This window comes from Salvelinus namaycush, chromosome 30 (genome assembly GCF_016432855.1).
Source record: "Salvelinus namaycush isolate Seneca chromosome 30, SaNama_1.0, whole genome shotgun sequence".
Lineage (NCBI taxonomy): Eukaryota > Metazoa > Chordata > Actinopteri > Salmoniformes > Salmonidae > Salvelinus > Salvelinus namaycush.
In genome coordinates, this window is record NC_052336.1 from 3,551,689 (window position 1) to 3,575,200 (window position 23,512).

Below are 23,512 nucleotides of genomic sequence, written 5' to 3' on the forward strand. Positions count from 1 at the left end.
CAGTGTAAAATCATTCTCTCAAAAAAACGGTGGCGTTTTAATCGTTAAAAATCATTCATTTGCACCCTCGTTTTGTTACTCGTCCCCTCACACAGCACTTGTTGTGCATGTCCCGTTTACAACCATGTCTCTTCCATCATCTCACAGTGACCACAGGGTCGGGGTCCATGTACCCTGGCCCTAAAACTCTTTGTATTTAAGCCGAAACCTGAAAAGAGACCATTTTTTAACGGCGATGACTGCTATGTAAACCTTCATAGGTGTTTGTAATTTTATAACCATGACAACAACGAAAAGCCTCCAGTGCTGTCAGTCTACACAGAAAGGGTGGATCCTATTTTCTCTTTTTCTTTTTGCCTGTAATCTTTCCGTTCGGCCATCGGCTTCCAGCCTTTCTTTACGACCACTGTGAACACGAGCTCTGGAAGGCAAGCCTGCTGACGGTTTGATATTGTTTTCATATTTATTAAGATAACTTTGTTCCTGAGAAACTGCCAAAGTTATATCAAAATGTTTGTACAAAAGCAATCCATTACATGTATGAAAAATATATATGTACATGTGAACTATTTACTTTTACAATGCTAAATATCTGATTGTTGATGGGGCGGTTCTAGAACTATTTTTTGGAGTTTGTGTGAAGCTATTTACAAGATTTGAGAGTCGCAAAATGTTACTTTACACATGAGTTGAATTCAGCTTCTGCCATTTGGTTTATTTTTCTTCATTAAGGAAAGAGTCTAACATTGGGTAAATATGCAACATTCCTATGTATTGCACTGATGGCGAATTGTATGTCATGTAAATATATTTAGTGAGAAATTGTACAAAACAACCGTCTCCTTTATTTCCAACACATTGTTCAAAGTGTTTTTTTGTTGTTTAATAATCTGATACATTCATTCAGTGATATAATCCTATATGCTGTAGCCTCTATATACAGTATCTATTGCCAGAAGAAATTTCACGTCTCAAATTGAATGACAGAGTAATGTACTGTATGGCCCACAGAGATCCTATAAATCACTAGAGTTCTATGTCATTCTATTGTATGAACCTTCCCACATAAAGATGCAATCTGTAACTTCATTGTCCCCTGTGGCCCTGGGCTCAAATGAAACCCACCAAGTAATCAACCCTAACCTTTCCTAACCCTCTCCTGGGGGATCACCAGAGAGTGCTCATTTTCGCGCTAGCCCTGACATCCCAAGGCTGAGAATACTTTATCACTAATCAGTAGAGAACATTTTCAATGCCCCTTTTGAAGCTCAGAGTCAGAATGAAATTACTCACAAGTCCTGTTCAGACTAGGTGTGTCAAAAAAAGGAAGTCATTTAATTGGTTCTACCCAGCGGATCAAGGTGCATGTCCGTGGCCTATGGGCCCTGGTCAAATGTAGTGCACTATATTGTAAATATGGTGCCATTTGAGAAGCTAACCAATAGAGAACACCCACCATGGGCTATTCTTCTGTGTAGTCCAGAGGCAGCTAGCTAGCTAATCTTAGCTGTTTGCTCATTCTCCAGAACAATCGTGTTATTTCGGAGAGCTGAAAGGCTTCAATAGACAGACCAGTCTTTAATTAGTCTATACAAAGAGCATTTCAGGAATTTGGGACTGTAAGGTTCTATCTGCAAAAAGATGATTCTGAGATAACTGGCTTTAAAGTTTCAAACCCTCATTAGTTTGAATGGTGTCAGAAATGTCTATATTGTTTTATTTTGAACTTAACAACATTAATTGAAGTAATTTGATACTACTATATAGGTAGGGAACATTGAACTGAACACCACTATACTACTGATACTACTATATAGGTAGGGTACATTGAACAGAACAACACTATACTACTGATACTACTATATAGGTAGGGAACATTGAACTGAACAACACTATACTACTGATACTACTATATAGGTAGGGAACATTGAACAGAACAACACTATACTACTGATACTACTATATAGGTAGGGTACATTGAACAGAACAACACTATACTACTGATACTACTATATAGGTAGGGAACATTGAACTGAACAACACTATACTACTGATACTACTATATAGGTAGGGTACATTGAACAGAACAACACTATACTACTGATACTACTATATAGGTAGGGAACATTGAACAGAACAACACTATACTACTGATACTACTATATAGGTAGGGAACATTGAACAGAACAACACTATACTACTGATACTACTATATAGGTAGGGAACATTGAACAGAACAACACTATACTACTGATACTACTATATAGGTAGGGTACATTGAACTGAACAACACTATACTACTGATACTACTATATAGGTAGGGAACATTGAACAGAACAACACTATACTACTGATACTACTATATAGGTAGGGAACATTGAACTGAACAACACTATACTACTGATACTACTATATAGGTAGGGAACATTGAACAGAACAACACTATACTACTGATACTACTATATAGGTAGGGAACATTGAACAGAACAACACTATACTACTGATACTACTATATAGGTAGGGAACATTGAACTGAACAACACTATACTACTGATACTACTATATAGGTAGGGAACATTGAACAGAACAACACTATACTACTGATACTACTATATAGGTAGGGAACATTGAACAGAACAACACTATACTACTGATACTACTATATAGGTAGGGAACATTGAACTGAACAACACTATACTACTGATACTACTATATAGGTAGGGAACATTGAACAGAACAACACTATACTACTGATACTACTATATAGGTAGGGTACATTGAACAGAACAACACTATACTACTGATACTACTATATAGGTAGGGAACATTGAACTGAACAACACTATACTACTGATACTACTATATAGGTAGGGAACATTGAACTGAACAACACTATACTACTGATACTACTATATAGGTAGGGAACATTGAACAGAACAACACTATACTACTGATACTACTATATAGGTAGGGAACATTGAACTGAACAACACTATACTACTGATACTACTATATAGGTAGGGAACATTGAACAGAACAACACTATACTACTGATACTACTATATAGGTAGGGAACATTGAACAGAACAACACTATACTACTGATACTACTATATAGGTAGGGAACATTGAACTGAACAACACTATACTACTGATACTACTATATAGGTAGGGAACATTGAACAGAACAACACTATACTACTGATACTACTATATAGGTAGGGAACATTGAACAGAACAACACTATACTACTGATACTACTATATAGGTAGGGAACATTGAACTGAACAACACTATACTACTGATACTACTATATAGGTAGGGAACATTGAACTGAACAACACTATACTACTGATACTACTATATAGGTAGGGAACATTGAACTGAACAACACTATACTACTGATACTACTATATAGGTAGGGAACATTGAACTGAACAACACTATACTACTGATACTACTATATAGGTAGGGTACATTGAACAGAACAACACTATACTACTGATACTACTATATAGGTAGGGAACATTGAACAGAACAACACTATACTACTGATACTACTATATAGGTAGGGAACATTGAACTGAACAACACTATACTACTGATACTACTATATAGGTAGGGAACATTGAACTGAACAACACTATACTACTGATACTACTATATAGGTAGGGAACATTGAACTGAACAACACTATACTACTGATACTACTATATAGGTAGGGAACATTGAACAGAACAACACTATACTACTGATACTACTATATAGGTAGGGAACATTGAACAGAACAACACTATACTACTGATACTACTATATAGGTAGGGAACATTGAACAGAACAACACTATACTACTGATACTACTATATAGGTAGGGAACATTGAACAGAACAACACTATACTACTGATACTACTATATAGGTAGGGAACATTGAACAGAACAACACTATACTACTGATACTACTATATAGGTAGGGAACATTGAACAGAACAACACTATACTACTGATACTACTATATAGGTAGGGAACATTGAACAGAACAACACTATACTACTGATACTACTATATAGGTAGGGAACATTGAACAGAACAACACTATACTACTGATACTACTATATAGGTAGGGAACATTGAACAGAACAACACTATACTACTGATACTACTATATAGGTAGGGAACATTGAACTGAACAACACTATACTACTGATACTACTATATAGGTAGGGAACATTGAACAGAACAACACTATACTACTGATACTACTATATAGGTAGGGAACATTGAACTGAACAACACTATACTACTGATACTACTATATAGGTAGGGAACATTGAACAGAACAACACTATACTACTGATACTACTATATAGGTAGGGAACATTGAACTGAACAACACTATACTACTGATACTACTATAGGTAGGGAACATTGAACAGAACAACACTATACTACTGATACTACTATATAGGTAGGGTACATTGAACAGAACAACACTATACTACTGATACTACTATATAGGTAGGGTACATTGAACTGAACAACACTATACTACTGATACTACTATATAGGTAGGGAACATTGAACAGAACAACACTATGTCAATAACTACTATTTGTCAGAAATGTCAGATAGACCCTTATAGCCTCAAGGTCTCAATTTATCAATGTCATCTTATTGTCTACACCCCAAACAGCACCCTATATTGTGCACTTATTTTGACCATAGCCAATAGAGCTATATATTCCTTATAAGGAATAGGGTGTCGTTTGGGATGCAGACTTGTCGTTGTTTTACAGTGAAGGGGGCCTGGCTGGCTGCTGGGAGGAGAGCTATTTATAATTTGGCTGTTGGATCTATGGTGTCATCAGAGATCAATTCATCTCTCTCTCTCTCTCTCTCTCTCTCTCTCTCTCTCTCTCTCTCTCTCTCTCTCAGCACACAAGCTGTGATGTCTGAGCTAGTCTCATAGAGGCTCAGCCTGAAGCTAGCTAATGATTCCTGTTGGGCAATGTGTGTCTCAAATTGCACCCTATTCCCTACATAGTGCCATGAGCCCTGGTCAAAGTAGTGCACTAAATCGGGAATAGTGTGCCATTTGGGACACAAACCTAGTCTCCATCGGCGCAGACGCACGTCACAAACAGTATGGGTGCCTTTTGTAGATATTCTCACCCCAACGTTGTAACTCTGTAATGTAGAATAACGTCAACAGAAGAGGAATGTTAACCTTATCAGTCCCAAAACACCAGCTAAAATCTTTCATTTATCTGCATGTTCAGCCCTTATATTTAGCCTCACAATGAAGTGTTTTAACGTTTTCTTTTCAGGACAACCAGGGCTACAAATGTACAACAAAAAACCATTTGACAATAACAGTTGCATTCATACGTTTTTTGACAAATAGCAATTTAAAAAAGGTCCTCCACAGCAGAAAACGGATAAAAATGTATTTATATGAATGCTGTACTGTAAGTACCGAAATGATTTGCTCAGTGGGAAATGAATATCCAACTAGTCAGTGACAACTGTGTGGAGTATGGTGTTTGTGACAGCAACTATGTGAGCTTATTACAGTGTTATAATCAAATCAAATCAAATTGTATTAGTCACATGCGCCGAATACAACAGGGGTATTTCACCTTACAGTGAAATGCTTACTTACGAGCCCCTAACCAACAATGCAGTTTCATAAAATACAGATAAGAATAAGAGATAAAAGTAACAAGTAATTAAAGAGCAGCAGTGAAATAACAATTGTGAGACTATATACAGGGGGGTACTGATACAGAGTCAATGTGGAGACTATATACAGGGGGGTACTGATACAGAGTCAATGTGGAGACTATATACAGGGGGGTACTGATACAGAGTCAATGTGGAGACTATATACAGGGGGGTACTGATACAGAGTCAATGTGGAGACTATATACAGGGGGGTACTGATACAGAGTCAATGTGGAGACTATATACAGGGGGGTACTGATACAGAGTCAATGTGGAGACTATATACAGGGGGGTACTGATACAGAGTCAATGTGGAGACTATATACAAGGGGGTACTGATACAGAGTCAATGTGGAGACTATATACAGGGGGGTACTGATACAGAGTCAATGTGAAAACTATATACAGGGGGGTACTGATACAGAGTCAATGTGGAGACTATATACAGGGAGGTACTGATACAGAGTCAATGTGGAGACTATATACAGGGGGGTACTGATACAGAGTCAATGTGGAGACTATATACAGGGGGGTACTGATACAGAGTCAATGTGGAGACTATATACAGGGGGGTACTGATACAGAGTCAATGTGGAGACTATATACAGGGGGGTACTGATACAGAGTCAATGTGGAGACTATATACAGGGGGGTACTGATACAGAGTCAATGTGGAGACTATATACAGGGGGGTACTGATACAGAGTCAATGTGGAGACTATATACAGGGGGGTACTGATACAGAGTCAATGTGGAGACTATATACAGGGGGGTACTGATACAGAGTCAATGTGGAGACTATATACAGGGGGGTACTGATACAGAGTCAATGTGGAGACTATATACAGGGGGGTACTGATACAGAGTCAATGTGCGGGGGGCACAGGTTATTTGAGGTAGTATGTACATGTAGGTAGAGTTATTAAAGTGCCTATGCATAGATCACAACGGAGAGCAGCAGTGGTGTAAAGAGGTCTGGGCAGCCATTTGACTAGATGTTCAGGAGTCTTATCGCTTGGGGGTAGAAGCTGTTTAGAAGCCTCTTGGACCTAGACTTGGTGCTCTGGTACCACTTGCTGTGCGGTAGCAGGGTGTCTGGGGTCTTTGACAATTTTTAGGGCCTTCCTCTGACACTGCCTGGTATAGAGGTCCTGGATGGCAGGAAGCTTGGCCCCAGTGATGTCCTGGGCCGTTTGCACTACCCTCTGTAGTGCCTTGCGGTAGGAGGCCGAGCAGTTGCCATACAAGGCAGTGATGCAACCAGTCAGGATGCTCTTGATGGTGCAGCTGTAGAACCTTTTGAGGATCTGAGGACCGATGCCAAATCTTTTCAGTCTCCTGAGGGTGAATAGGTTTTGTCGTGCCCTCTTCACGACTGTCTTGGTGTGCTTGGACCGTGTTAGTTTGTTAGTGATGTGGACACCAAGGAACTTGAAGCTCTCAACCTGCTCTTCTGAAGCCCCGTCGATGAGAATGGGGGTGTGCTCGGTCCTCTTTTTCCTGTAGTCCACAATCATCTATAGACACTATGTTCTTGTATTTCCTATGAAGTTCTATGTAAAACCCCTTACGTTCTAACTACTCTTGTGTCACTTGTGAGCATCATAAAGCAAAATGTGCGTGTTTGTGAGCTTTTCATAGATAGCTTTTAATCAGTTGTAGCGCAACCCATTCACACTCTACAGACATTTTTGTTTAGGACCTTCAGGATCCGCCCTTGTCTCACAAACACCACTGTAGCTCATCCGCCGTTAATCACACAGACTTGGTACCAACGGATGCAGAAGAAATAGACTAATCCAATGGTACAACCCAGAAGTCTGGAGGTCAAACACAATGTTTAAAAAGGGTTAGAAGTTCAAATTGCGCTGGCGTTGCGGTGGGACTCATTGGGTTAATGCTATACTGGGTTGTATGTTGCTGACAAGCGATGATACAAAGACTAAGGGCTGGATTCAATCAGTTCTGCCTTAACCTGCAATAACACAAAACTGCATTGCAGCTAAAAGAAAATGTATGAAGGGGGTGTCGGAAGTGTAACTGCATTGGAGCTGTAAAATCAGCAAATGGCTCACGGCGTTATACCTATTTCACCTATATACCTAATTCAGACACAGTATAATTGATGGTGTAACAGTGTAGGGTCTTGATGGTGATGGTAGTAATATAATTGATGGTGTAACAGTGTAGTGTCTTGATGGTGAAGGTGGTAGTGTAATTGATGGTGTAACAGTGTAGGGTCTTGATGGTGATGGTAGTAATATAATTGATGGTGTAACAGTGTAGGGTCTTGATGGTGATGGTAGTAATATAATTGATGGTGTAACAGTGTGGGGTCTTGATGGTGAAGGTGGTAGTGTAATTGATGGTGTAACAGTGTAGGGTCTTGATGGTGATGGTAGTAATATAATTAATGGTGTAACAGTGTAGGGTCTTGATGGTGATGGTAGTAATATAATTGATGGTGTAACAGTGTAGGGTCTTGATGGTGAAGGTGGTAGTAATATAATTGATGGTGTAACAGTGTAGTGTCTTGATGGTGAAGGTGGTAGTAGTATAATTGATGGTGTAACAGTGTAGGGTCTTGATGGTGAAGGTGGAAATATAATTGATGGTGTAACAGTGTAGGGTCTTGATGGTGATGGTAGTAATATAATTGATGGTGTAACAGTGTAGTGTCTTGATGGTGAAGGTGGTAGTAATATAATTGATGGTGTAACAGTGTAGTGTCTTGATGGTGAAGGTGGTAATATAATTGATGGTGTAACAGTGTAGTGTCTTGATGGTGAAGGTGTTAATATAATTGATGGTGTAACAGTGTAGGGTCTTGATGGTGATGGTATAGAATAACTATCTTCAAAGTAATGACTCGGGACGTCGGGTTTGATATGAAAGCTTCTTTTAGTAATAATTCTTGATCACGTTACATTTAACAACTTTAGATTCTACAGAGCAATGTCAGTAAGATGCTAGCGCAAAGGAGCTAAAAATCACCTGTTAATTGCACTTAACTAGCGCGTTCACTCTCTACTTCCTGTCGCAAGGCATTCTGGAACTTGCAGTCAAAAGCGTAATTCAATACTAACCAATACAATTACATATGTAAATAACTGTAAAGAAATATCTTTAGATACAGCTCAATGAATTAACTTAAACATTAACTCTGTAACACATTAAAGTTACAACATCCTCCCCCCCCGATGAACAACTGTGTTCATCTAGATCTCTAGGCAGTATATCAACTGAATAGGTCTCCTCAACAAAGTCCCTGAAGCAGTACGCACTGAACATGATCTAACTAGGCCATCTCGGCCTGGAAACAGTTCCTCAATCTTTCCTAGTTTCCAGGTTTGTCTGGGTGTGTTATCTTCTCCTATGAGTACAACGTCACCCGCTTTCAGTGGGGTGGGCTGTGGTGTATCACAGCGGTGTGCTGACTTTAGATCCAGCAAGTAGTCTCTTCGCCAACTGTTCCAGAAGCTGGTCACAAGTCTCTGCCTGTGCTTCCATCTGCGTGTCATGTCCTCCTTGTTTAGCGTTGGGTGCTGAGTGTCAGCTGGAAATGGCTTTGGAGTCAAAGAGGTTAATCGTTTACCCACCAGGAAGTGTGCTGGGGTCAGGGGTTGTGGTTCATCCACGTCATTGTGCACGAAGGTCAGAGGCCTAGAATTTAGAATTGCTTCAACCTCTGTCAGGACTGTGCACATCTCTTCAAAGTTGAGTGAAGCTCTCCCAAGAACCTTTCGCAGACATGTTTTCACTGACCTGACAAGTCTTTCCCAGAATCCGCCCCACCAGGCTGCTCGCTCGGCGATGAACCTCCAGGTGATGCCCCTTTCTGAGAAGAAAGCCAAAAGTTGGGGCTCTTCGATTGCCTTCCACAGCTCTTTCAAGTCCTGATCAGCTCTCTTGAACGTTTTTGCATTGTCTGAGTATCTGTACTTGTTGGGCAGAACCCATGGGTGCTGCTCTCTGAATGTGAAGCTGGACTGTTGCAGTCTTCCTCCTACACTGAGTATTTCGTGTTCGTCCAGGAACGGTTTCAGTTCTCTGATTTTACAGTCATTGTTTAGGCTTTTTCCTGCCTTCAGTAGTTTGATCTCCTGTCCAAAACTCTGTTGTTGTGTTACCTTAATCCAGTACTTTTCTGCATCGAACAGTTCGTCAGCAGTCAGTTCACTTTGCATCTTTATGGTTGTACGAGCATTGGCTATGAATCTCTTTATCCAGGCGGTGACTCTGAACACTCTTTTCAGTTTGCTGTACCTTTCAAGCTCCAACACAGGTTCAGTGATTGCTGTGCTGTTTGCTGCGAGTTGTACAGTAACCTGGCCGCTGGACTTGAGTTCTATATTCACCTCTTCCGGAACCTTGTTATCATCAGTCTCTTCGGACTGATTGGGTGATATCAGAATTCTGGGTCCATTCCACCATAGCTCGCTCTGTGTCAAGTTTCGAACAGTTTGTCCTCTTGTAGGGAGGTCAGCTGGATTAGTTTTCCCTTCAATATGTGACCATGACTCTGGATTGGTCAAGGACTGGATCTCCGTCACTCTGTTCGCAACAAACTGTTTCCATTTCTGAGCTGAGCTGCAAATCCAATGCAGCACGATCATCGAGTCTGTCCACATTTGGATCTGTTTTTCTTCCAATTTCAGTGTGGTCATCAAGTTGTTTGCGAGTCTCGCTCCAATCACAGCTCCCATGAGCTCCAGGCGTGGCAGCGTCATTTTCTTGAGTGGGGCTACCCTGGACTTGGATGCGACTAGACTTGTTGTTTCCCTGTCTTGGGACTCACCTTGCAAGTAAGCTACTGCACTGTAAGCCCTTTCACTTGCATCACAGAACACGTGTAGTTTCAGAGTGTGGCTATTCTGTGGCCGCATGTCTGTTCTGTACCACCTTGGTATGGTGAGCTGGTGTAACTGGGGTAGTTCTGAACACCACTGTTGCCATTCTCGTGTCAGATCAGGTGGTAATTCTTCGTCCCAGCTGAGTCCCCTCTCCCACATTTCCTGGAACATGCACTTGATCCTGATGGTGAAGGGAGTTAAGAAACCAAGAGGGTCGAAGATACGTGCAGACGACTGTAGAACACTTCTCTTTGTGTTTTCCTTTAGAATGCTCAGTAGCGGCCTGAGATCAAACACAAAGTCATCCGTTTCCGGTCTCCATACTAAACCTAAAACCTTCAGCACTAATCCTTGTGTTTCTAGCGTCAACGGGTGCTCAGTTGTCGTACTCTCCTCCCATTTTGTTTTTAATTCAGGAGAGTTGGTCATCCACTTGCAGAGGTCCATGCCTGCAATCGACAGCATTCGCTTTGCAGTTGTTGTCACAAGGTAAGCCTCTTCAACATTGCGTGAACTTGCAATGAAATCATCTACATAGAGTGACTCTCTCAGTATCTCTACAACTTCTGGTTGTTCTGTTTCATATTGTTTCAGGTGCTTCCTGATTGTAGCTGCCAGCAAAAATGGACTTGGGGAAGCTCCAAATACCACTCTTTTCATCCTCAGCACACGCAGCTCCTCTTCATTTTCTCCCCTTGGTGGGCCTGTGAGCCATAGAAATCTCACGGCGTCTCTGTCTCTCTCTGCTAGGGATATCTGCAGGAAAGCTTTCTTGATGTCTGCCATGAATGCGATCTCATGTAGTCTGAACTTTATCAGAACGCTAAGCAGATCCGGATTCAAGTTCGGTCCTGTGAGTAGACAGTCATTGAGGGATGGACAGCCATCTTCATGGGACGAGGCATCAAACACCACTCTCAGTTTTGTTGTCACCTTATCTTCTCGGAGTACTGCATGGTGAGGTAAGTAGTATTTTACGTTGTCTGCACTTGATGCGTTGTCCTTGGGCACGTCCTCTGCCATATCTTGTTGTAAATAGTCCTCTACTACTTCATTGTATCTGCTGTACAACGTCACATCCTTCTTCAGTCTTTTCTTCAGACCTTCAAACCGTTTCTTGGCGATTCTATAGTTGTCTTTGAGTTCTGGCATTTCTCGTTTCCATGGCAACTCTACGTGGTATCGACCATCTTTGAAGGTGGTTGTTTCCTCGAACCTTTGTAGAGCCTCGGTTTCCTCTGGGTTCTGTGTTTTCTCGCTTATAATACCCAGAGACTCAAGCTCCCAGAATGCATGCAGTTGTTTGGAGACTAGTGTGTCTTCATCAAGTGGGATGAACATGCAAGTTGCCTCGGCGACACTTGACATGAACACGGGTCCCTGCACCGACCATCCAAAGGTGCTCTCTAAGGCAACCAGCGTCTCCGTCAGTCGCTCCACTCTGCCTGATACTATCTGCCAGTAGTAGTCTGCTCCTATCAGGACAGAGAGTTCAGGATCATTGTCATCTCCTGGAAAGTCTGCGAGCTGCAGTCCTTTTCTATTGAGCTCATGTCGAATCTGTTCACCAGGAACCTTCATCACAGCTGTGCACACTTGTGGGGTTTCAATTGCCTCTATCTCTATTCTCTGCTGTTTGTCCCAGACATTCTCCAAGATGACTTTCACTGTGTTGCGTTGGGATGTTGCTGGGGCAGAGGAGCCAAACGTGTGAAGAGTGAGTGCCTCTTGTCTGATTACTGGTAGCTTCAAGCCCTTCACAAGGTTTTCATGTATGAAGCTTCTCTGACTGCCTCCATCTAGTAAGCAACGAGCTATCTTCCTGCCCGATGGGCCTTCTACCCATGCCTTTGCCGTTTGTAGCAACACAGTGTTCTGTCCATCTGGTTTCATCTTCACTGAATGGGGAATAACTGAGGAAACAACAGCATCTGCAGAAACAGTAGGGGGTTGCACCTCACTCCTCTTACCAGCACACACAGCAATGTGATGTCTGCTTCCACATGTTGCACATGACACATCTTTGACTTTACAGAATTTTGCTATGTGTCTCTGTCCTAAACATACAAAGCATCTTCCCATTTTCTTTAGTTTCTCTTTGCGTGCAGCAATATTGTGGTCAGGGCAGTTTTCTGATTTGTGGTCTGCACTGTCACAGAATAGACAGTTTTGTTCCTTCTGGCTGGCTGTATGCAGTGCTGCAGCAGAGGGCATGTTGGGTCTTTTTGTTTTCATTTCATTGGAGAAGCATGACTTGTTCCATGGTTTGCTCTCTTTCTGTTGGTTGCATGATCTTGTCATTTGTAGCGCTCTCTCCCTGCTCTGAACCTCCTTCTGTAGGAAACTGACAATCTCAGACACTTTCCATTCATCATCTACTCCCCTCTGACGACTATAGTCAAGAGCTATGTCCTCTGGAATCATCTGCAGTAAGATTGGGCATAGTAGGCTTCCATAGGTTTCTGACACTACACCCAGTGATTCCAGGCTCCTAATCTGAATTTCACATTCATCATATAGCTGCCTCAATGCATTTAGATCAGAGGATTTCTTCACAGGGGTGAGATTCAGCAGCTTTGACATATGAGCACTAATCACAAGATCTTTCCTTCCAAATCTGCTCTTGAGTAGAGCGATTGCATCATCATAGTTACTGTCTGTTAACATCAGTCCTGCTACTGCCTTTGCAGCTGGTCCAGTGAGATATGTTTTCAGATAGGTAAACTTCTCTTTATTACACAGTGAATCATTGTTGTGAATAGCAGTCTCATACTGACTCCAAAACTCCTGCCACATACTGACATCTCCATAGAATTTCTCAATAATCAACTTTGGTAACCTTACTGATTGTCTCTGTGCTCTGTTTGAGTTAGCGTCACTCACCCCTTGCTGGTAGTGGATTGAGATCCTGGTTTTTCTTTATCACTCGTTGTGCACGGCTCTTCAGCATGATAACGCGCTCTTTGTAATCCTCCGTGCATGCAATCTCTGCCTCCAATCCGTCCAATGGCGTTAACTGTTCAATTCCACGATCAAGTTCAAACAAACTGTCCTCCTTAGCTAACAGCAATTCCAACAATGTACTCAAGTGATCGGTATCCGGATTCGACTGGGATATTTCCACGTCAATCTGATTCAAAATCCGTGTTGTGGCACCTCGAATGGTACCCCGCTTTCGTCTCAATCTTTCGGTTTCATGCCGACGTTCCTCCTCAGCCATTTCAGCTGCTTCTTCGTCACAGCTCATTTCCCGGGTTTCGGCACCAAAATATAGAATAACTATCTTCAAAGTAATGACTCGGGACGTCGGGTTTGATATGAAAGCTTCTTTTAGTAATAATTCTTGATCACGTTACATTTAACAACTTTAGATTCTACAGAGCAATGTCAGTAAGATGCTAGCGCAAAGGAGCTAAAAATCACCTGTTAATTGCACTGGTAATATAATTGATGGTGTAACCGTGTAGGGTCTTGATGGTGAAGGTGTGGTAGTATAATTGATGGTGTAACAGTGTAGGGTCTTGATGGTGGTAATATAATTGATGGTGTAACAGTGTAGGGTCTTGATGGTGAAGGTGGTAATATAATTGATGGTGTAACAGTGTAGGGTCTTGATGGTGGTAATATAATTGATGGTGTAATAGTGTAGGGTCTTGATGGTGAAGTTGGTAATATAATTGATGGTGTAACAGTGTAGTGTCTTGATGGTGATGGCAGTAATATAATTAATGGTGTAACAGTGTAGTGTCTTGGTGGTGAAGGTGGTAATATAATTGATGGTGTAACAGTGTAGTGTCTTGATGGTGAAGGTAGTAATATAATTGATGGTGTAACAGTGTAGTGTCTTGATGGTGAAAGTAGTAATATAATTAATGGTGTAACAGTGTAGGGTCTTGATGGTGATGGTGGTAATATAATTGATGGTGTAACAGTGTAGGGTCTTGATGGTGAAGATGTGGTAGTATAATTGATGGTGTAACAGTGTAGGGTCTTGATGGTGGTAATATAATTGGTGGTGTAACAGTGTAGCGTCTTGATGGTGAAGGTGGTAATATAATTGATGGTGTAACAGTGTAGGGTCTTGATGGTGAAGGTGGTAATATAATTGATGGTGTAACAGTGTAGTGTCTTGATGGTGAAGGTAGTAATATAATTGATGGTGTAACAGTGTAGTGTCTTGATGGTGATGGTAGTAATATAATTGATGGTGTAACAGTGTGGGGTCTTGATGGTGAAGGTGGTAGTGTAATTGATGGTGTAACAGTGTAGGGTCTTGATGGTGATGGTAGTAATATAATTAATGGTGTGACAGTGTAGGGTCTTGATGGTGATGGTAGTAATATAATTGATGGTGTAACAGTGTAGGGTCTTGATGGTGAAGGTGGTAGTAATATAATTGATGGTGTAACAGTGTAGTGTCTTGATGGTGAAGGTGGTAGTAGTATAATTGATGGTGTAACAGTGTAGGGTCTTGATGGTGAAGGTGGAAATATAATTGATGGTGTAACAGTGTAGGGTCTTGATGGTGAAGGTGTGGTAGTATCATTGATGGTGTAACAGTGTAGGGTCTTGATGGTGGTAATATAATTGATGGTGTAACAGTGTAGCGTCTTGATGGTGAAGGTGGTAATATAATTGATGGTGTAACAATGTAGGGTCTTGATGGTGAAGGTGGTAATATGGTGTAGGTAGTAATATAATTGATGGTGTAACAGTGTAGTGTCTTGATGGTGAAGGTGGTAATATAATTAATGGTGTAACAGTGTAGGGTCTTGATGGTGATGGTGGTAATATAATTGATGGTGTAACAGTGTAGGGTCTTGATGGTGAAGGTGTGGTAGTATAATTGATGGTGTAACAGTGTAGGGTCTTGATGGTGGTAATATAATTGATGGTGTAACAGTGTAGCGTCTTGATGGTGAAGGTGGTAATATAATTGATGGTGTAACAGTGTAGTGTCTTGATGGTGAAGGTAGTAATATAATTAATGGTGTAACAGTGTAGGGTCTTGATGGTGATGGTAGTAATATAATTGATGGTGTAACAGTGTAGGGTCTTGATGGTGAAGGTGGTAGTAATATAATTGATGGTGTAACAGTGTAGTGTCTTGATGGTGAAGGTGGTAGTAGTATAATTGATGGTGTAACAGTGTAGGGTCTTGATGGTGAAGGTGGAAATATAATTGATGGTGTAACAGTGTAGGGTCTTGATGGTGATGGTGGAAATATAATTGATGGTGTAACAGTGTAGTGTCTTGATGGTGATGGTAGTAATATAATTGATGGTGTAACAGTGTAGTGTCTTGATGGTGAAGGTGGTAGTAATATAATTGATGGTGTAACAGTGTAGTGTCTTGATGGTGAAGGTGGTAATATAATTGATGGTGTAACAGTGTAGTGTCTTGATGGTGAAGGTAGTAATATAATTGATGGTGTAACAGTGTAGTGTCTTGATGGTGAAGGTGGTAGTATAATTGATGGTGTAACAGTGTAGGGTCTTGATGGTGAAGGTGGAAATATAATTGATGGTGTAACAGTGTAGGGTCTTGATGGTGATGGTAGTAATATAATTGATGGTGTAACAGTGTAGTGTCTTGATGGTGAAGGTGGTAGTAATATAATTGATGGTGTAACAGTGTATTGTCTTGATGGTGAAGGTGGTAATATAATTGATGGTGTAACAGTGTAGTGTCTTGATGGTGAAGGTAGTAATATAATTGATGGTGTAACAGTGTAGTGTCTTGATGGTGAAAGTAGTAATATAATTAATGGTGTAACAGTGTAGGGTCTTGATGGTGAAGGTGTGGTAGTATAATTGATGGTGTAACAGTGTAGGGTCTTGATGGTGGTAATATAATTGATGGTGTAACAGTGTAGCGTCTTGATGGTGAAGGTGGTAATATAATTGATGGTGTAACAGTGTAGTGTCTTGATGGTGAAGGTAGTAATATAATTGATGGTGTAACAGTGTAGGGTCTTGATGGTGATGGTAGTAATATTATTGATGGTGTAACAGTTTAGTGTCTTGATGGTGAAGGTGTTAGTATAATTTATGGGGTGATGTAGTGTGAATATAGAGTTATATTATTTATTCATGCTCTGACTGCAGGTGCTTGTAAAAATAATGTTTTAGAGGTTAAACCAAGGACGTGTCTGATTTTCATTTTATCCTCTACTATCACATTCAAATAACAGCACTCTCTGGTTTCAAATGTCACCGTATTCCCTATAGGACTCGGTCAAAAGAAGTGCACTATATATGTTAGAGTGTGTCATATGGGATGCAACCTCCGTCTCCTCTATGACTGGAATTGATTACCAAAAGTGGAATGAAAACAACCATTGACCCGTTAGCTACCTCTCTACCATCCAGTATTACTAAAATATGGTTTAGAATCTATTGACCCGTTAGCTACCTCTCTACCATCCAGTATTACTAAAATATGGTTTAGAATCTATTGACCCGTTAGCTACCTCTCTACCATCCAGTATTACTAAAATATGGTTTAGAATCTATTGATGAGATTTAGTTGATCTATTCAATGATCTCCAGATATCAAATTCGACCCTATTCCCCAAACGTACATATAAAGTTGCCACAGTGTCATTTGAGACACAGTCTCTGTATGAGTTCCAGATGGCACCCTATTCTTTATACACTAAGTGTACAAAACATTAGGATCCCCTGCTCTTTCCATGACAGACTGATCAGGTGAAAGCCTCCCTTATTGATGTCACTTGTTAATTCCACTTCAATCAGTGTAGATGAAGGGGAGGAGACAGGTTAAATAAGGATTTTAAAGTCTTGAGATAATCGAGACATGGATTGTGTGTGTGCATTTCAGAGGGTGAATGGGCAAGTGCCTTAGAACGGGGTATTATAGTAGGTGCCGGGCGCACCGGTTTGTGTCAAGAACTGCAACGTTGATGGGCTTTTCATGCTCGAAAGTTTCCCGTGTGTATCAAGAATGGTCCACCACTCAAAGGACATCTAGCCAACTTGACACAACTGTGGGAAGCATTGGAGTCAACATGGGCCAGCATCCCTGTGGAACGCTTTCGACACCTTGTAGAGTTCATGTCCGAGGAATTGAGGCTGTTCTGAGGGCAAAAGGGGGATCAACTCAATATTAGGATAGTGTTCCTACTATTTGGCATACTCGGTGTGTAGTGCCCTACTTTTGACCAGAGTAGTGTACTGTAAAGGGAATAGGGTGTAATTTGAGATGCAATCTCAGTCAATATGGGTTTGACTGCACACAGCCCTTAAACGGAATCCAAGGAGTGTTGCCATAGAAACCGAGTTCCGAGCACCGCACCACCGGGAGAGTATACGCCTTGCCGATTCTTAAGGGAGCATCCTCATTATATGCATTAAATATATACAGTATGCATCACAGGAGGCTGGTGAGGGGAGGACAATTCATAATGACTGTAATGGAGTGAATGGATTGATATCAAACTATGTGTTTGATATCACCAGCCACCTGTGGTATGCATTCTATATAATTACATATCCAGATACAGTAAGTATGATTATTAAACCTTCATCAGTATTTATAACATTAGCCGTTTAGTTCTAATACACCGATATCAGTAGTCAGGGAAAGCCGGGGGCTAGAAATTCAACCTAGCGTTTCTAACACCGGCCCATTATTGTCCTTGAGGCCGTCATTATTAGCCAAATAATGATCGTTCTGCACAGAAACCCTCCCCTCTGACCTTCTCCAATGGGTTTTGAGAAGGAGGTGAGGAGAGAGGTGAGAGGACATGAGGAGTATGCTATTGAGATTCTCCCAAGGAGAGAGAGGAAGGGAAGGAGGAGAGGATGGGTGTAAATAATATATGACTACATAAAATCTTTCAGAGGCATGCACACACACATTACTGTGCACATTTCATATAGCTGGTGTCTACACATGGTAGAGTTATAATGAGCATGACATTCGGTTTTCCCTCTGTCTTTTAAAATCATACTTTTGCAAATGTATTCATCAGCTTTTTATGAATCATGGTGTCCAACCCAAATGGTACCCTATTCCCTATATAGTGCACTACTTTTGACAAAGGCCCATAGGTCAAAAGTAGTGCACTGAAAAGGGAATAATGTACCATTTGGGACTCAGATGCACTGCAGAGTTTCACTAATTAACATGTTAACAAGGATCTGACCTCTCGACATAACCCCTGACCCTGCTAAGACCGGAGAGGAGAGGGAGAGGAGAGGACTAACCTGACTCATCAGTAGCACTTATAAGAAGCAAAAAACTCCCCAACCTTCACCTTGTGAACCCTCTCATTAACATAATGACATCATAGCTACAGTGGCGTGATGCCTGGGATGCTCCGGATGCTTCTCATTTACATGAGCTGTGTCCCAAATGGCACCCTATTCAAAACATATTTCACTACTTTTGACCAGAGTCAATTGGAGCACAGACATATTGTTTATTACAGTATACAGTATACACAACTCACGCCTTCTCACAGGACCCTTCCTAGTGGGCCAAAACTGGTTGCAATGATGGCGTTATAACGTATTTTATAACATTATGATCAGGTTGTGTACTGGTTGCATAAGGACATTATGTAAATGTATAAATCAGAAAAAGACATCTTGCAATTAGTTGTTGGGGGTTCTACTAAGCTATATGGAATTGTTTTAAAGTCATACCAAGGATAATTTTGCTATTTGATTTAGAATTTTAAAACCCCTTGAAGTAAAAAAAATATACACTACCGTTCAAAAGTTTAGGGTCACTTAGAAATGTCCTTGTTGTTGAAAGAAAATCTAATTTTTTGTTGATTAAAATAACATCAAATTTATCAGAAATACAGTGTAGACATTGTTAATGTTGTAAATTACTATTGTAGTTGGAAACGGCAAATTTTTTACGAAATATCTACATAGGCGTACAGAGGCCCATTATCAGCAACCATCACTCCTGTGTTCCAATGGCACGTTGTGTTAGCTAATCCAAGTTTATCATTTTAAAAGGCTAATTGATCATTAGAAAACCCTTTTGCAATTATGTTAGCACATCTGAAAACTGTTGTCCTGATTAAAGAAGCAATAAAACTGGCCTTCTTTAGACTAGTTGAGTATCTGGAGCATCAGCATTTGTGGGTTGTAAAGAGGTGACTCCGGGATGCTGGCCTTCTAAGCTGAGTTCCTCTATCCACTGTCTGTGTTCTTTTGCCCATCTTAATCTTTTATTTTTATTGGCCAAACTGATATATGGCTTTTTCTTTGCAACTCTGCCTAGAAGGCCAGCATCCCGGAGTCGCCTCTTCACTGTTGACATTGAGACTGGTGTTTTGCGGGTACTATTTAATGAAGCTGCCAGTTGAGGACTTGTGAGGCGTCTGCTTCTCAAACTAGACACTAATGTACTTGTCCTCTTGCTCAGTTGTGCACCGGGGCCTCCCATTCCTCTTTCTATTCTGGTTAGAGCCAGTTTGCGCTGTTCTGTGAAGGGGGTAGTACACAGCGTTGTACAAGATCTTCAGTTTCTTGGCAATTTCTCGCATGGAATAGCCTTAATTTCTCTGAACAAGAATAAACTGACGAGTTTCAGAAGAAAGTTCTTTGTTTTTGGCCATTTTGAGCCTGTAATCGAACCCACAAATGCTGATGCTCCAGATACTCAACTAGTCTAAAGAAGGCCAGTTTTATTGCTTCTTTAATTAGAACAACAGTTTCCAGTTACAATAGTAATTTACAACATTAACAATGTCTACACTGTATTTCTGATCAATTTGATGTTATTTTAATGGACAAAAAATTTGATTTTTTTTCACCATTCACCGCAGATGCTGAAGTGTAAACCAGATATCTATAGCTTAAACTGATAGCTTTGTATGTGGATTTTTGTATTATACTAATTAGATTTCCGCCGGGGTCATGGACATCGACTATAGGGGGTTAATGTCTGTACAGTGTGTTGAAATGTTGAGGTACAGTTAGATATACTGGCAGAGGGCATCAATTATCAGAAATTAATGTGTATGAATACCTCACACACACACAAGCCCAGAGATGCTAAACATGTTTATGTTAATTAACGGTCATTACCGTGAGACCAGCAGTCATTTACATGACAATTACCTGACAACATTTCGTGACTGCCACAGCCCTACACATTCACACACACACACACACACACACACACACACACACACACACACACACACACACACACACACACACACACACACACACACACACACACACACACACACACACACACACACACACACACACACACACACGTTCTCTCTCTCTCTCACACACACACGTTCTCTCTTTCACACACACAAATAAACGCCCACAGATAGGCAGACAGACAGTAGATTTACAGCTGCCACTTTACTTGTAGATAAATCACGTAAAGTGCCTGGAGGAATGTTCCGGGGGCAAATGACTGAGCAGAGGACAGGATACATTATCATCAAGATGAGAATCAACAAGGAGAAGATGAATCACAGCAGTCCTTCTGCTAGAGAGATAGAGAGAGGGGGGGGGGAGAGAGAGAGGGAGAGAGAGAGATTGAAGGAGGAGGGAGAGCGAGAGGGAGAAAGAGAGAGGGGGGGGGGGGGGGGGGGGCACACACAATCTGTGGGATAATTGGACATGCCCAGCTGTTGTCTAGGACACACACACACACACAATGTACACTCACTCATGCAAGTACACACACACACAGATGTACAGAGTCCAATGTGGAGACTATAACAGGGGGTACTGATACAGAGTCAATGTGAACTATATACATGGGGGTACTGATACAGATCAATGTGGGACTATATAAGGGAGTACAGGGGTACTATATACGGATACAGAGTCAATGTGGAGACTATATACAGGAGGGGTACTGATACAGAGTCAATGTGGAGACTATATACAGGGGGTACTGATACAGAGTCCATGTGGAGACTAGACACAGGGGGGTACTGATACGAGTCCTGGTGAGACTATACACAGGGGGGGGTACTGATACAGAGTCAATGTGGCGGGGGTCATACAGGTTTATATTGGGACTGGATAGTGGATGTACATACAGTCAGTGAGAGTTTATTAAGTAGTTGCATAGTATTAGTGCTATGCATAATCACAACGGAGAGCAGCATGGTGTAAGAGTTCTGGGCAGCCATTTGACTAGATGTTCAGGAGTCTTATCGCTTGGGGGTAGAAGCTGTTTAGAAGCCTCTTGGACCTAGACTTGGTGCTCTGGTACCACTTGCTGTGCGGTAGCAGGGTGTCTGGGGTCTTTGACAATTTTTAGGGCCTTCCTCTGACACCGCCTGGTATAGAGGTCCTGGATGGCAGGAAGCTTGGTCCTGGGCCGTTTGCACTACCCTCTGTAGTGCCTTGCGGTAGGAGGCCGAGCAGTTGCCATACAAGGCATGAATGCAACCGAGTCAGATGCTCTTGATGTGCAGCTGTAGAACCTTTTTGAGGATCTGAGGACCGATGCCAAATCTTTTCAGTCTCCTGAGGGTGAATAGGTTTTGTCGGTGCCCTCTTCACGACTGTCTTGGTGTGCTTGGACCGTGTTAGTTTGTTGTGATTGTGGCACCACCAGGAACTTGAAGCTTCTCAACTGCTCTTCTGAAGCCCCGTCGATGAGATGGGGGGTGCTCGGTCCTCTTTTCTGTCCATATGTAGTCCACAATCATCTATAGACACTATGTTCTTGTATTTCCTATGAGTTCTATGTAAAAACCCCTTACGTTCTAACTACTCTTGTGTCACTTGTGAGCATCATAAAGCAAAATTGCGTGTTTTGTGAGCTTTTCATAGATGCTTTTAATCAGTTGTAGCACACCCATTCACACTCTACAGACATTTTTGTTTAGGACCTTCAGGATCCGCCCTTGTCTCACAAACCCACTGTAGCTCATCCGCCGTTAATACACAGACTTGGTACAACGGATGCAGAAGAAATAGACTAATCAATGGTACAACCCAGAAGTCTGGAGGTCAAACCAATGTTTAAAAAGGGTTAGAAGTTCAAATTGCGCTGGCGTTGCGGTGGGACTACTTGGGTTAATGCTATACTGGGTTGTAGTTGCTGACAAGCGATGATACAAAGACTAAGGGCTGGAGTTCAATCAGTTTCTGCCTTAACCTGCAATAAACACAAAACTGCATTGCAGCTAAAAAAAAGTATAAGGGGGTGTCGGAAGTGTAACTGCATTGGAGCTGTAAAATCAGCAAATGGCTCACGGGCGTTATACCTATTTCACCTATATACCTAATTCAGACACAGTATAATTGATGGTGTAACAGTGTAGGGTCTTGATGGTGATGGTGTATATAATTGATGGTGTAACAGTAGTGTCTTGATGGTGAAGGTGTAGGTAATTGATGGTGTAACAGTGTAGGGTCTTGATGGTGATGGTAGTAATATAATTGATGGTGTAACAGTGTGGGGTCTTGATGGTGAGTGGTAGTTAATTGATGGTGAACATTGTAGGTTCTTGATGGTGATGGTAGTAATATATTAATGTGTGGACTGGTAGGGTCTTGATGGTGATGGTAGTAATATAATTGATGGTGTAACAGTGTAGGGTCTTGATGGTGAAGGTGGTAGTAATATAATTGATGGTGTAACAGTGTATGTCTTGAGGTGAAGGTGGTAGTAGTATATTGATGGTGTAACAGTGTAGGGTCTTGATGGTGAAGGTGGAAATATAATTGATGGTGTAACAGTGTAGGTCTTGATGGTGGTAATATAATTGATGGTGTAACAAGTGTAGGTCTTGATGGTGGTGTTAATATATTGATGGTGTAACATGTAGGTCTTGATGGTGAAGGTGGTAATATGGTGTAGGTAGTAATATAATTGATGGTGTAACAGTGTAGTGTCTTGATGGTGAAGGTGGTAATATAATTATGTGTAACATGTGTAGGGTCTTGATGGTGATGGTGGTATA